The sequence below is a fragment of the Rattus rattus genome, chromosome 1, assembly GCF_011064425.1.
Source record: "Rattus rattus isolate New Zealand chromosome 1, Rrattus_CSIRO_v1, whole genome shotgun sequence".
Taxonomy (NCBI): domain Eukaryota; kingdom Metazoa; phylum Chordata; class Mammalia; order Rodentia; family Muridae; genus Rattus; species Rattus rattus.
The window spans coordinates 87173712-87186593 of NC_046154.1; the positions used below are offsets into that span (position 1 = coordinate 87173712).

The 12882-nt window shown below is 36.5% G+C and overlaps 1 pseudogene; it reads left to right on the forward strand.

Moving 5' to 3' along the window:
- The first annotated feature begins 11829 nt into the window (after positions 1-11829).
- On the forward strand, positions 11830-12633 carry LOC116896862 (annotated as a pseudogene).
- Positions 12634-12882: the final 249 nt, after the last annotated feature.

Genomic DNA, 12882 nt, shown 5'->3' on the forward strand with positions numbered 1-12882 from the left:
GTGTCTGGTTAGAGATGGCCTCAAAGCAGAGTTTTGAGGTGGGGTGCCATGCACTACTCTGGGACCGCTGCTAGTACAAGCATGGACCTGAAGTCTGACCAGCCTTTCTACCTATTTTTAATCAAATATTCTTATAAAAGAACTAAATGAGTGTTAATATGGATAAAATACATTATAAATATAAAAATAATATAACTAACCCCATTAATTTACACATTTAATGCATATGGCTAAGATTTAAATTCTGATAGAACTTTTTTTAAGTGCACTCAAAAAATGAAGAAAGTTCATGGATCATTAAAATTAATTTGCTCTTTTTTATTACATATTTTGTATCGATTGATAATTTCTAAGTATACTTTTTCTTTAATTTGATCAAAAATTTCAGTCATGTCTTCTGTTAAGTATCTACTAAGATGTTTGAGAACTTAAAACTTGTGGGGCAAGTGGAGTGTGCTGCAAGACAGAAGAACTGGTAAGGTTGAGTGAACCCCAACCCTTTGAAACTCAGAATTGAATACAGTAGGCTGAGGGCTAGCTCCCTGCCAAACTCTACCTGCTTTGGAACATGTCGCTACAACATCTCACTAAGAGGACCATGCCCATGCTATTAGAGCATTATTACCACCTCAAACTGAGCCAATGAGAAACATCTATTCATAAATTCTACCCTGCTCCTCAATGTTTATGAAGTCCCAATCCACATTCAATAAAGTGCACAAGTTATTTAACTGAGAATCAACTGAGAATGACTGCCTTCCGGAGGTATAAGACTTTGCCTAAGAGTTTTAGCTCCCAAAGCATTCACTGCAGGACCTTAGACTGGCCAGATAGGCTGGACTCATACCCCTGCTGACCCTGATGTCCCTGTTGCTCTCATGGTAGTTGTCACCTTCTTCCACTGTCAGTCCTCCTGCTGCTGGCATTACCACTGCCACGAAAGTAGGCAAGGCCTGGGACCTGCCTACCTGCCCTGCACAGGCTTGCCTTCTGAGATCTCTGAGACTCTGGCCACTTCTGTCTTGACCAGATAATTACAGGACCCCAAGTTCCACAAAGGATGACAAAAACTAATTGTTTTGAACAGTAAAAAATGACTCATGAATTTATTAACTTTGTTCTTTCTGTAATAATTTATGTACTACTTTCTATTTGACATATTTAATGAATAACAAGAAATCATGATGTTATGATAGCCCTAAAATATTTCCTATTTGATATTTCAAATATATTAATTATACCTAAGTAAAGTTGAAATAATACATTGAAAATATTTGTATGTTTAATATGAATAAAATTCTAATTTCTCTATATCTAAGTGGTCTTGTTATCTTGGGAGCAGACCAGCCTGTCTCTTTCAAGAATGCACAGTTTACAGGCTCCCCAGGATATCTGCAGCAGCCAGGGTAAAAGGAAGGAGAGCCACCAAAATAACCACAGCACCTGGGACCCTCCAGGTGCCCAGTAGAAGTAGAATTCCTCTCCACTATGCACAAATGCTATCTCCCCTCTGGTCTGCACCTGCTTAGGGGCAGATCAGACTATCTTCCATTTCTTATCAACACCACACAGTCTGAAGAACTCCTGGGAGATCTGCTGTAGTCAGGGCATCAGTCTACAGGGCTTCCAGGGTATTGACTACAGCTAGGGCCACAGATTCCTCCAGGAGCAATCCAGAAATAAGGGATGCAGGGTCCACAAAGAGTCACCCATGTCAGCTAGGACCAGAGATAAAGAGAGTTAGAGGAAAGTGTAAGATCATAGGCAACAGAAGCCAATAAACATACTTTGACATCATTGGAATCCAGCGCTCCCACAACAGCAAGCCAAGAATACCCCAATACACCTGAAAAGCATGATGCTGACCTAAAATCTCATCTCATGAAACTAATAAAAAACTTTAAGGATATATAAATACTTCACTTAAAGAGACACAGGAGAACAGGTAGAATCCATTAAAGAGGAAACAAATAAATCTCTCAAAGAAATATAGGAAAACACAAACAAGTGAAGGAATTGAATGAACTCGTCCAAGACATAAAAATGCAAGTAGATACAATAAAAAAAATCACAAATAGAGGCAGCGCTGGAAATAAAAACCTAGGAAAGAGGTCAGGAGCTACAGATATAAACATCACCAACAAAATACAAGAGAGAGAAGAGAGAATCTCAGGCATAGAAAGTACCATAGAAGATTTTGACACCATGGACTAAGAATTAAATACAGAGCATAAAAATTTTCTAACCCAAAACATCCAGGAGATCCAGTACACATGGAAAGACCAAACTTATGAATAATAGGAATGGAAGCGAGTGAAAATTCTAAGCTCAAAGGGCCAGAAAACTTCAACAGTATCATAGATGAAACTTGCCCAACTTAAAGAAAGAGATGGCCATAAATGCACAAGAAGCCTAGAGAACACCAAATAGATTGGACAAAAAAAAATTTCTTCCATTATACAATAGTCAATACACTAAATGCACAGAAAAAAAGAAAGACTATTAAAAGGTGTATGGGAAAAATGCCTAGTAATATATAAAGGCAGACCTATCGGAATTATACCAGAATTCCCAACAGAGTCTCTAAAAGCCTGAAGATCTTGCACAGATGTCATAGAAATCCTAAGAGATCACAAATACCAGCCCAGACTACTATACTCAGCAAAAATCTCAATCATCACAGATGGATAAAGCAAAACATTTCATGACAAAACCAAATTTAAACAATATATATCTACTAACCCAGCCCTACAGAGCATTCTACATGGAAAAGTCCAACACAAGGAGAGTATCTATGCCAAAGTAAGAGCAGGAAATCATCTTACAACAAATCAAAAAGGAGGGAATCATAGACACACAATCTCACCTCCAACAACAAATATAACAGGAAGTAACAATTATCTGTCTTTAATATCTCTCAACATTGATGGACTCAGTGCCCCTCCCACCCAAAAGCCAAAACCTAACAGACTGGCTATCCAAGCAGGATCCAGCATTTTGCTGCATTTATGAAACTTACCCCAATGACAAAGACAGATAATATTACAGAGTAAAAGCCTGGAAAAAGTTTTCTAAGTAAATGGTTCCAAGAAGCAAGAGGGAGTTGTCATTCTAATATCTAATAAAATATGCTTTCAACCAAAAGTTATCAAACATTATGGGGAAGGATACTTCATATTCATCAAAAGAAACATCCACCAAGATGAAATGTCAATACTGAATATCTATGCTGCAAATGAAAGGGCACAAACATTCATAAGAGAAACTTTACTAAAGCTAAAAACATGCATTGAACCTAATATAATAATAGTGGGAGACTTCAACACCCAATGCTCACCAATAGGTCATTGAAACAGAAACTAAACACAGACACAGTGAAGCTAATATAAGTTATGAACCAAATAGACTTAACAGATATATTAGACAATTTCACCCTAAAACAAAAGTATATTCCTTCTTCTCAGCACCACACAGTGCCTTCTCCAAAAGTGACCATATAATCAGTCACAAAACAAACCTCAACTAATCCAAGATGATTGAAGTAATTCCATTCATCCTATCAGATCACCATGGACCAAAATAACAACAAAATCTACAGAAATTGCCCACATTGATGGAAACTGAACAACTCTCTACCCAATGATAACTTGGTCAGGGAGGAAGTAAAGAAATTAAGACATTCTAGAATTCAATGAAAATCAAGACATAGTATACCCAAATTTATGGGAAACATTAAAAGCAGTGCTAAGAGAAAAAAATCATTGCACTAAATGCCTTCCTGAAGAAACTGGAGAGATCCTACACTAGCAACTTAACAGCATACTTTAAAAAACCCTAGAGGAATAGAAGGCAGGGAATACTCAAAATCAGGGCTGAAATTAACCAATTAGCAACAAAGAGAATGAATAAAAATGATCAAAAACCAAAAGCTGCTTCTGTGAGAAAATCAACAAGATAGATAACACTTAGCCAAACTAACTAAAGGGCACAGAGACAGTATCCAAATTAATAAAATCAGAAATGAAAAAGGAAACATAAGAACTTAAATTCAAAAAATAATAAGATCCTACTACAAAAGCCTTTACTCAACAAAACTGGAAAATTTAGATGAAATGGATGACTTTTTAGACAGATACCACATACAAAATTTAAATCAAGAGCAAGTAAACTATCTAAACAGTCTCATATTCTTTACGGAAATAGAAGTCATTAGTCCCCCTCCCCTGACCCAGTGAACAAGCAAACAAACAAAAAAGCCCAGGGCAAGATGGTTTTAGTGTAGAATTCTACCATACCTTCAAAGAATAGCTAATATCAACACTTCTCAAACTATTCCATAAAATATAACAAAAGTAACACTACCTAATTCATTCTATGAAGCCACAGCTACTCTGCAACCTAAACCACACATAGGTCAAACAAAGAAAGAAAACTTCAGACCAATTTTGCTAATTAATACTGATGAAAAATATTGTCAGTAAAATTCTAGCAAACTGAATCCAAGAACACACTAAAACCATTACTCACCACGATCAAACAGGTGTCATTCCAGGGATGCAGACATGGTTAAATATGTAAAAATCCATTAATAATATTCACTATGTAAACAAACTGAAAGAAAAAATCAAATGATTATCTCCTTTGATACTGAAGAAGCAATTGATAAAATACACTCCTTTCATGTTAAAAGTCTTGGAGAGATCAGAAATTCAAGGCCCTTACCTAAACATAGTAAAACCAATATACAGCAAACCATCAGTCAATATAAAATTAAATGGAGAGATATTTGAAGCAATTTCATTAAAATCAGGAACAGGGCAAGGCTACCCACTCTCTGTATCTATTTAATATAGTACTCAAAGTTCTAGATAGAGCAATAAGACAACAAAAGGAGTTTGAGGGGATAAAAATTGGAAAAGAAGATGTTAAGATATCACTTTTTGCAGATGATATGATAATATACATAATCAACTCCCAAAATTCTACCAGAGAACTTCTACAGTTGATAAACAACTTCAGCAAAGTGGCTGGATATAAAATTAACTCAAATATATTAGTAACCTTCCTTTATTTTAATGATAAAAAGACTGAGAAAGAAATTAGGGAAACAAGACCCTTCACATTAACCACAAATTTTATAAGATTTTTTTTGTTGTAACTCATACCAAGCAAATGAAAGATCTGTACAACAGGAACTTCAAATTTCTTTTAAAAAGAAATTGAAGTAGACCTCAGAAGGTGGAAAGATCTTCCATCTCATGAATTGGTAGGATTAAAATAGAAAAAAAATTGGCCATCTTTCCAAGAGCAATCAACAGGTCTAACTCAATCCTCATCAAGATTCGAACACAGTGTTTCACAGACATGGGAAGAGTAATTCTCAATTTTATATGGAATAAAAAAAAACCCAGGATAGCAAAAATAGTTCTTAGGAATAAAAGAACTTCCAGGGGAATCACCATCCCTGACTTCAAATGGTACTACAGAGCAATAGAGATAAAACCACATAATACTGGTACAGAGATAGATATGTCAATCAATGGAATAGAATTAAAGAGTCAAAAATAAGCCCACACTTTTATGAACACTTGATTTTTGACAAAGAAGCCAACAATGTGCAAAGTAAAAAATGAAATCATCTTCAATCAGTGGTGCTGGTTCAACTGTCAGTCAGTATGTAGAAAAAAAGATCCATATTTATCACCTTGCATAAAACTCAAGGCCAAATGGATTAAGGACCTCGACATAAAACCAGATACACTGAATCTATTAGAAGAAAAGGTGGGAGTGGGGATGTTGGTTGGGGGTTTAGCTCAGTGATAGAGCACTTGCTTAGCAAGTGCAAGGCCCTGGGTTCAGTCCTCAGATGCTGGAGGAAAAAAAGAAAGTGGGAAAGAGCCTCAAAGTTATTGGCATGAGGGACATTTCCTAAACAGAACTCCAATCGGTCAGGCTCTAAGATCAACCATCGATAAATAACATCTGATGAAACTGAAAAGCTTCTATAAGGCAAAAGACAAATCAGCAACCTACAGATTGGGAAAAATATTCACCAACCCCACATCTGATAGGGAACTAATATCCAAATATATAAGGAACTAAAAAAAAATAACCTTCAAACAACCCAATTAAAAATGGGGTACAGAGCTAAACAGAGAATACTCAACTAAGGAATCTTGAATGGCTGAGTAACACCTAAAGAAATGTTGTTCAACATTCTTAGTCATCAGGGAAATGCAAATCAAAACAACCCTGAGATTCCACATCACATCAGTCAGAATGACTAAAATCAAAAACTCAGGTGCTAGCTAATGCTGGCAACTATGTGGAGAAAGAGGAACACTCCTTCATTGTTGGTGGGATTGCCAGCTGGCACGACCATTTTGGAAATCTATCTGGAGGTTCCTCAGAAAATTGGACATAGAACTACCTGAGGACCCAGTTGTACCACTCCTGGGAATATTCCTAAAAAAGATGCTCCCACATTTCAGAAGGACACGTGTTCCACGATATTCTTACCAGCCTTATTTAGAATCACCAGATGCTGCAAAACAACCCAGATGTCTCTGAACAGAAGAATGGATACAGAAAATGTGGTACATTTTCAATGGAATACTACTCAGCTACTAAGAATGAGGACATCATGAATTTTGTAGGCAAATGGATGAAACTAGAAATTATCATCCTGAGTGAGGTAACCCAGACCTGAAGAGATATACATGGAAACGCAGGGACAAAAATAGAGCAGAGACAAAGAAAAGGCCATCCATAGACCATAGACTATCATGGGTTCTATCTCGTCTGCATATAACAAACCCATACACTAATGCTGATGCCAAATACTTCATGCAGACAGGAATCCTCTGAGAGTTTCTGCCAACACCTGACTAGGACAGATTCTGACACTCATGGTCATTCATTGGACTGAGCCTGGGTATGTCAAAGGAAGAGACAGAGAAGGACTGAAGGAACTGAAGGGGATTACAACCCCATAGAAATAACAACAATATTAATTAACCAGACTCCTCAGACATCCCAGGGATTCAACCACTAACCAAAGAGTATACATGTGTGGGTCCATGGCTACAGCTAAATATGTAGTAGAGGATTGACTTATCTGCCTTCAGTGTGAGGGGAGGCTCTTGTAGAGGCTTGTTGCCACACCAAAGAAGGATGCTAGAGGGGTGAGGCAGGAGTGTGTGGGTGACTGATAGAGGGCCCTCTGAAAGGCAAAGGGAGAGGGAATGTGATGGGGTGTTTATGGAGGGGAGACTGACAAGGGGGCATTTGAAATGTAAGTAAATAAAATGATCAATAAAAGTAGTACCTCCCAAATAAGACATGACTGAATCATCATGACTCCCCTTTCAGTGAACATCCAGGGACACAGAGGCATCTCAGAGAGACCAATTGTTGATGCACAAATACAGGACACTTTTGGAGCCATGCTCTCATTCCCTCCTCTCCTAAAGTCCATTATCTCTCTAAATGTTATTTTTCATTTCTATAGAAAATAGTTTTTGTTATATATTATATCCTAATTATAGTTTCCCTTTCCTCTATTACTCCTAGTTCTTCCCATCTCGATCTACCTCCTTTCTGTCTTTCATTGAAAAATAACCTGTTTGCATTCCTTTGTGTTCTCATGTGACTGTGTCATTTCATTTCTAATTTCCATTATTATGTGCAATGCTACTGAAATTAGTCTGTATTTTTAAAAATACTCTTCTAAAGAAACTTCACAGTGTCAGAATTAAAGATATTTAACTTTGAACTTCACCTGAAGCCTGTTTCCTACATTTGTAGACTCACCTCCCTTAAGGAGGACCTACAAAATTCTCAGTAACTTATTAGCATATAATTACCATTTTGGTCCAGAGTTTCTGATTAATACCAAAGGATAATAACTTGCTCATCCTGTTTGTTGCACAATTATTCATAATGTTGAAGACATGGAATCCATCAACGAATCTATCAATAGATGAATATGAAAACTGTGGCATAAATAGTGAAGTATTTTTCATGCAGTCATGAATGTAATTACCTTATTTACAGCAAAATATATGAGTCCAGAAACAGGACGACAACATCGGGCTCTCTCTCTCTCTCTCTCTCTCTCTCTCTCTCTCTCTATCTCTCTGACTCACAAAACAAATGTAGAATAAGGACTATATTATTAGATTTTATTTCTAAGAAATGCATTTATATATGGAATGCAGAAAGAATGGTTCTTAAAAATAATATTCATGAATATTTTGTGTTATATTTTCATGTTGCTATCTTTTGCTGTTGCTCTGTCTGCATATGATAGGATGGAGAACGAAGAAAGAGAAAAAGGAGAGAAATGGGTAGGAGAGAACACTTGTGAGATAAGTTTAAAATTTTCATTCTTCAATAAATGGAAGTATCTGAGTTTAGGTTTGATTTATTTATTTCATTTGTTCAATCATTTATTTTTCTTATTCACACTACATCCTGATTACAGCTCCTTCTCTCCACTCCTCTCAGTCCTGCTCTTACAAATCCTTGCCCCTTTATCCCCTTCTGTTCACCTCATGGAAGAAAATGCTGTTCTTGGACACCACTTTAGTATATCTTTTTTCAGCAGAACTTAGCAATCTTCTCTCACTGAGGCCCATCCAGGCAGTCTAGCTAGGGTAAGGAGATCCAGTGGCAGCAGTAGAGTCAGAGACAGATCCTACTCCAATTGTTAGGGGACCCACATGAAGACCAAACTGCACATCTGCTACAAATATGTCAGGGATGTAGATACAGCTCCTACATGGTCTTTGGTGTTTATATTTTTAAAAATATTCAAAATATGATTAATGTTAATTGTATCAAGTTAAAGGACATACATTATAACATATGCTTGCTAGTTTTATGAATCCAGTTTGATTTTCATAAGAAAATGAAAACTAAAAATATAGTTATCATCCTCCCATCTTATACATATACCCAAATGTAGCACAAGTTACTTATTTTTAAAATATGTGTCTCTTAATTTGTAACACAAATTAAAGTTGATTTTGTTTAATTGATTTCCATGTATGTGTTAGCAGACAATATTCCCAAATCAATATAAGCATAGGGTGATAAAAGTTTATAAAGTGTTGCTTTAATTAAGTTTCTCAACATTGTGACTAAATGTCTAATGGAAATGAATACGTAGAGTATTTATTTTGACTTGCAGTATGTTCTGTTCCTGGTGTTTGGGACGCATGTATTTGGCAAAGAACATGATGCTTCCATACGTATGTTGGGGGAGGGGAGAAAACCCCCAGTGAACGTGATTGTTGGGGAAAGGGCGGTAATGGGGGGAGGATAGGGAGGGGAACATTCATATAGAAGGGGATGGGAGGGGCTAGGGGGATGTTGGCCCAGAAACCGGGAAAGGGACTAACAAATGAAATGTAAATAAGAAATACTCAAGTTAATAAAGAAAAAAAAAAGAAAAAAAGATGCAAAGAGGAAGAGGAAGGAACTGGGAAAAGTTATGTCCTTTTACAACATGCTCATGGTGGCCAATTTTCTCTTTCAGGTCACAACCTAGTCAAACTACTACTTACCAGAATAGAGAACCTGTCTGGCGATCAATTCCAATGCATCACACATATCACACATATTTGCAACTAGTACTAGCTCGCAGATTCTTTGAAATGCAACATGGGTCCATATTATCTCACATCAGAAGTTTTCTCAAAAATTATACAAAAAAAGACTTCAAGATGAAACATAAAATTTACCACATAGGGCTCATATCCACCTTTCTGGTACAATTATTAGTGTAGAATGACATAAGACAAAAGTGCGCATAGATACGTTAAACATAAGCATAAATAGACTTTCTGCTATACTTTGTATCTAAGAAGTCTCCATCAAAAAGTAAGCCCAGATACAGAAAAGAAAAGATTTGCTCTTATGCATTGAGTTTCTGAATGGTCCCTGGTTGTATGACTGTATATGGAGTTATTTAAAATTTAGGGTTAGGCTGCAGTGATGGCTAAGTGGTTAAAAACAGTTACTAATTTCCTGGATGATCCAAGCTTAATTCCTTGCACCATATCAAGTGACTCACAACTGTCTGTAAATCCAGATTCAATGCTCTCCTTTGGCTTCTGTAGTCCTGTCTATACATGGAGTATCCACACAGAGACTCAGAATACTTATAAATTTCTTTATAAAAGAAATTGGGATCTAGTAAAACCATTAGTATGGCAGAGCTTGCACCTTTCAGGTATTTTAGTGAACTTTACTTTATCATTTGTAATCTCTGCCTGAATGCAGATATAGTAAAGAATTTGGGCTAAATTCTAGGTATGGCTTGGAGAATCCCATGAATTCTGTAATAACATGGAGAACAAGACAACTGCACTACTGAGCTTGGCATTATCTAATGCCCTAAGTTCAGCAGACATATTGGGAGAAAGATTTATTTTAGTTTCATTTAAAAGGCTGAGTGCCTGGCTGTTTGGTCACATTGCTTTTGTGCTTGTTGGCAAAGCAGCACGTACTAGAAGGATACTGTGGCAAAGAAACCTGCTCATTCATGGAGTGAAGCATAAGGCGAAGAAGAAACAAAAAGAGACAGAATTTACACAATCCTCTGGGGATATGTACAAAACTAATTTTCTTTCATGAAGATGTATCTTTCTTTTAAAGGTTTGTTTTCCAACAGTGCTGGTAATAAAGCTTTTATACCTGCACTTTTAGGGAACACTTGCCCCAATCACAGACACTTAACAAATTATTTAATTTGGGATAAATTTTCTGTACTTTATCTTTTGATTTAGTTATCAGAGATATACACTGAAATAATTCTGAATGGGGGAACCCATCACTATGCTATTCACACTGCTCCCTTCATGCAGGTCTTTGAATGTTTGAGAATTCTTTAAAAGATACATTGAATTCTTCTTTTAATTAAAGCTATGTTACTAAATTTTATGACAGTTCTTAGTGAATAATCGTTTTGCAGTAGAAATCCCAATTGAAATTCTCTGGCAGAAAATTTATCATAGGCAAGCCCTTACACTCTTTTGCCAAGTTGTTTAGGTAGTTTTAGAGACTGAAAATTATTTTTCGAGGAAATAGAGGGTATTCATTAAATTCATCACAGGTTTATTATCATTAGGGTCTACAGTAATTATATTTCATACTCTTTTCATATTGAATTTAAATAATAGTTTTATAACATAAATATTAAAGGGCACAAGAGGGTCCCAATGCCATTATAAAAATTATTTAATGTCTATAGATGTGACTTAGCTGTCACAAGGACTTCCTGCTCTTCCAGAGAACCTTAGTCTGAATCCTCACCGTGGCTGGGCTAACAACTTCAGGTGATCTCTGTTCTGTCTATATTGAGCACACACAAATAGACACAGACAAATACCAGTAAAATCATAAAAATTAAAGTATTTCTTGAATTATTCTGAGAGTAGACAAAAGACTCAGTAGGTTTATTACCAACTTGAGAAGCTGAGTTAAGTTCCTGAAATCTATAAGATAGAAAATAAAACAGAGTCACAAATTTGTCCTCTTAACCTTAAACCTGTGACATGGCACATTGGCATACACACACACACACACACACACACACACACACACACTCACACACACATGTTCACATAGATACCTACAAATTATGCATATGAAATATAGTTTAAAAATTATATCTATATATCTGTATACCTATATCTACATCTATATCTATCTGTGTGTGTATGTATGTATGTATGTATGTATGTATGTATGTATCTATCTATCTATCTATCTATCTATCTATCTATCTATCTATCTATCTATCTTTCCGTTCCCAGCACAGCCATGGCTCATGGTCCCAAGAAACATCTAAAGCTGGTAGCCACTTGAAAATATTGGATGCTGCATAAGTTGACTGGCATGTTTGCTCCTCGTCCACCCACTAGTCTTCACAAGCTGAGGGAGTGCCTGCCTCTGATCATTTTCCTAAGGAACAAACTTAAGTATGCCATGACTGGAGATAAAGTAAAAAAAGATTTGCATGCAGTGATTTGTTAGATTAATGGGAAAGTCAGGAGTGATATAACCTACCCTGCGGGGTTTATGGATGCCATCAGCATTGACAAGACTGGAGAGAACTTCCATCTGATCTATGCCATCAAGGGTTGCTTTGCTGTTCATCAAATTACACCTGAGGAGGCTAAGTACAAGTTGTGCAAAGTGAGAAAGATCTTTGTGGGTACAAAAGGAATCCCACTTCTGGTGACCTATGAGGCTTGTACTATTTGATACTCTGATACCCTCATCAAGGTGAATGACACCATTTAGATTGATTTGGAAACAGGCAAAATAACTGACTTCATCAAGTTCAACACTGGGAACCTGTGTATTGAGACCGGAGGTGCTAACTTCGGAGGAATTGGTGTAATCACCAATAGAGAGAGACATCCTGGCTCTTTTGATGTGGTTCATATGAAAGATGCCAATGGCAGCAGCTTTGCTACTTGGCTTTCCAACATTTTTGTTATTGGCAAGGGCAGCAAACCATGGATCTCTCCTCCCTGAGTAAAAGGAATCTGCCTCACCATTGCTGAAGAGAGAGTCAAGAGGCTAGTAGCCAAACAAAGCAGTGGGTGTAATGTTCTCTAGGAGATATGCTGGAGAAGTATTTGTACTCTCACTACTACAAGCCTTTCTTGGCAACATGCTAGATTAAACAGCATTATGAAATTTTTAAAACTTATATATTAATTTTTGTAGTTTTTTATATACATATAGTTTATGTTTAAGATGCATGTAAGTGACCATGGTAGCTAGATCATTGATTGAATTCACATATCTTTGAAATATTCCCTAAATAATATTCCAAAGTAAAATCCATGATTTTTTGTGCAAATA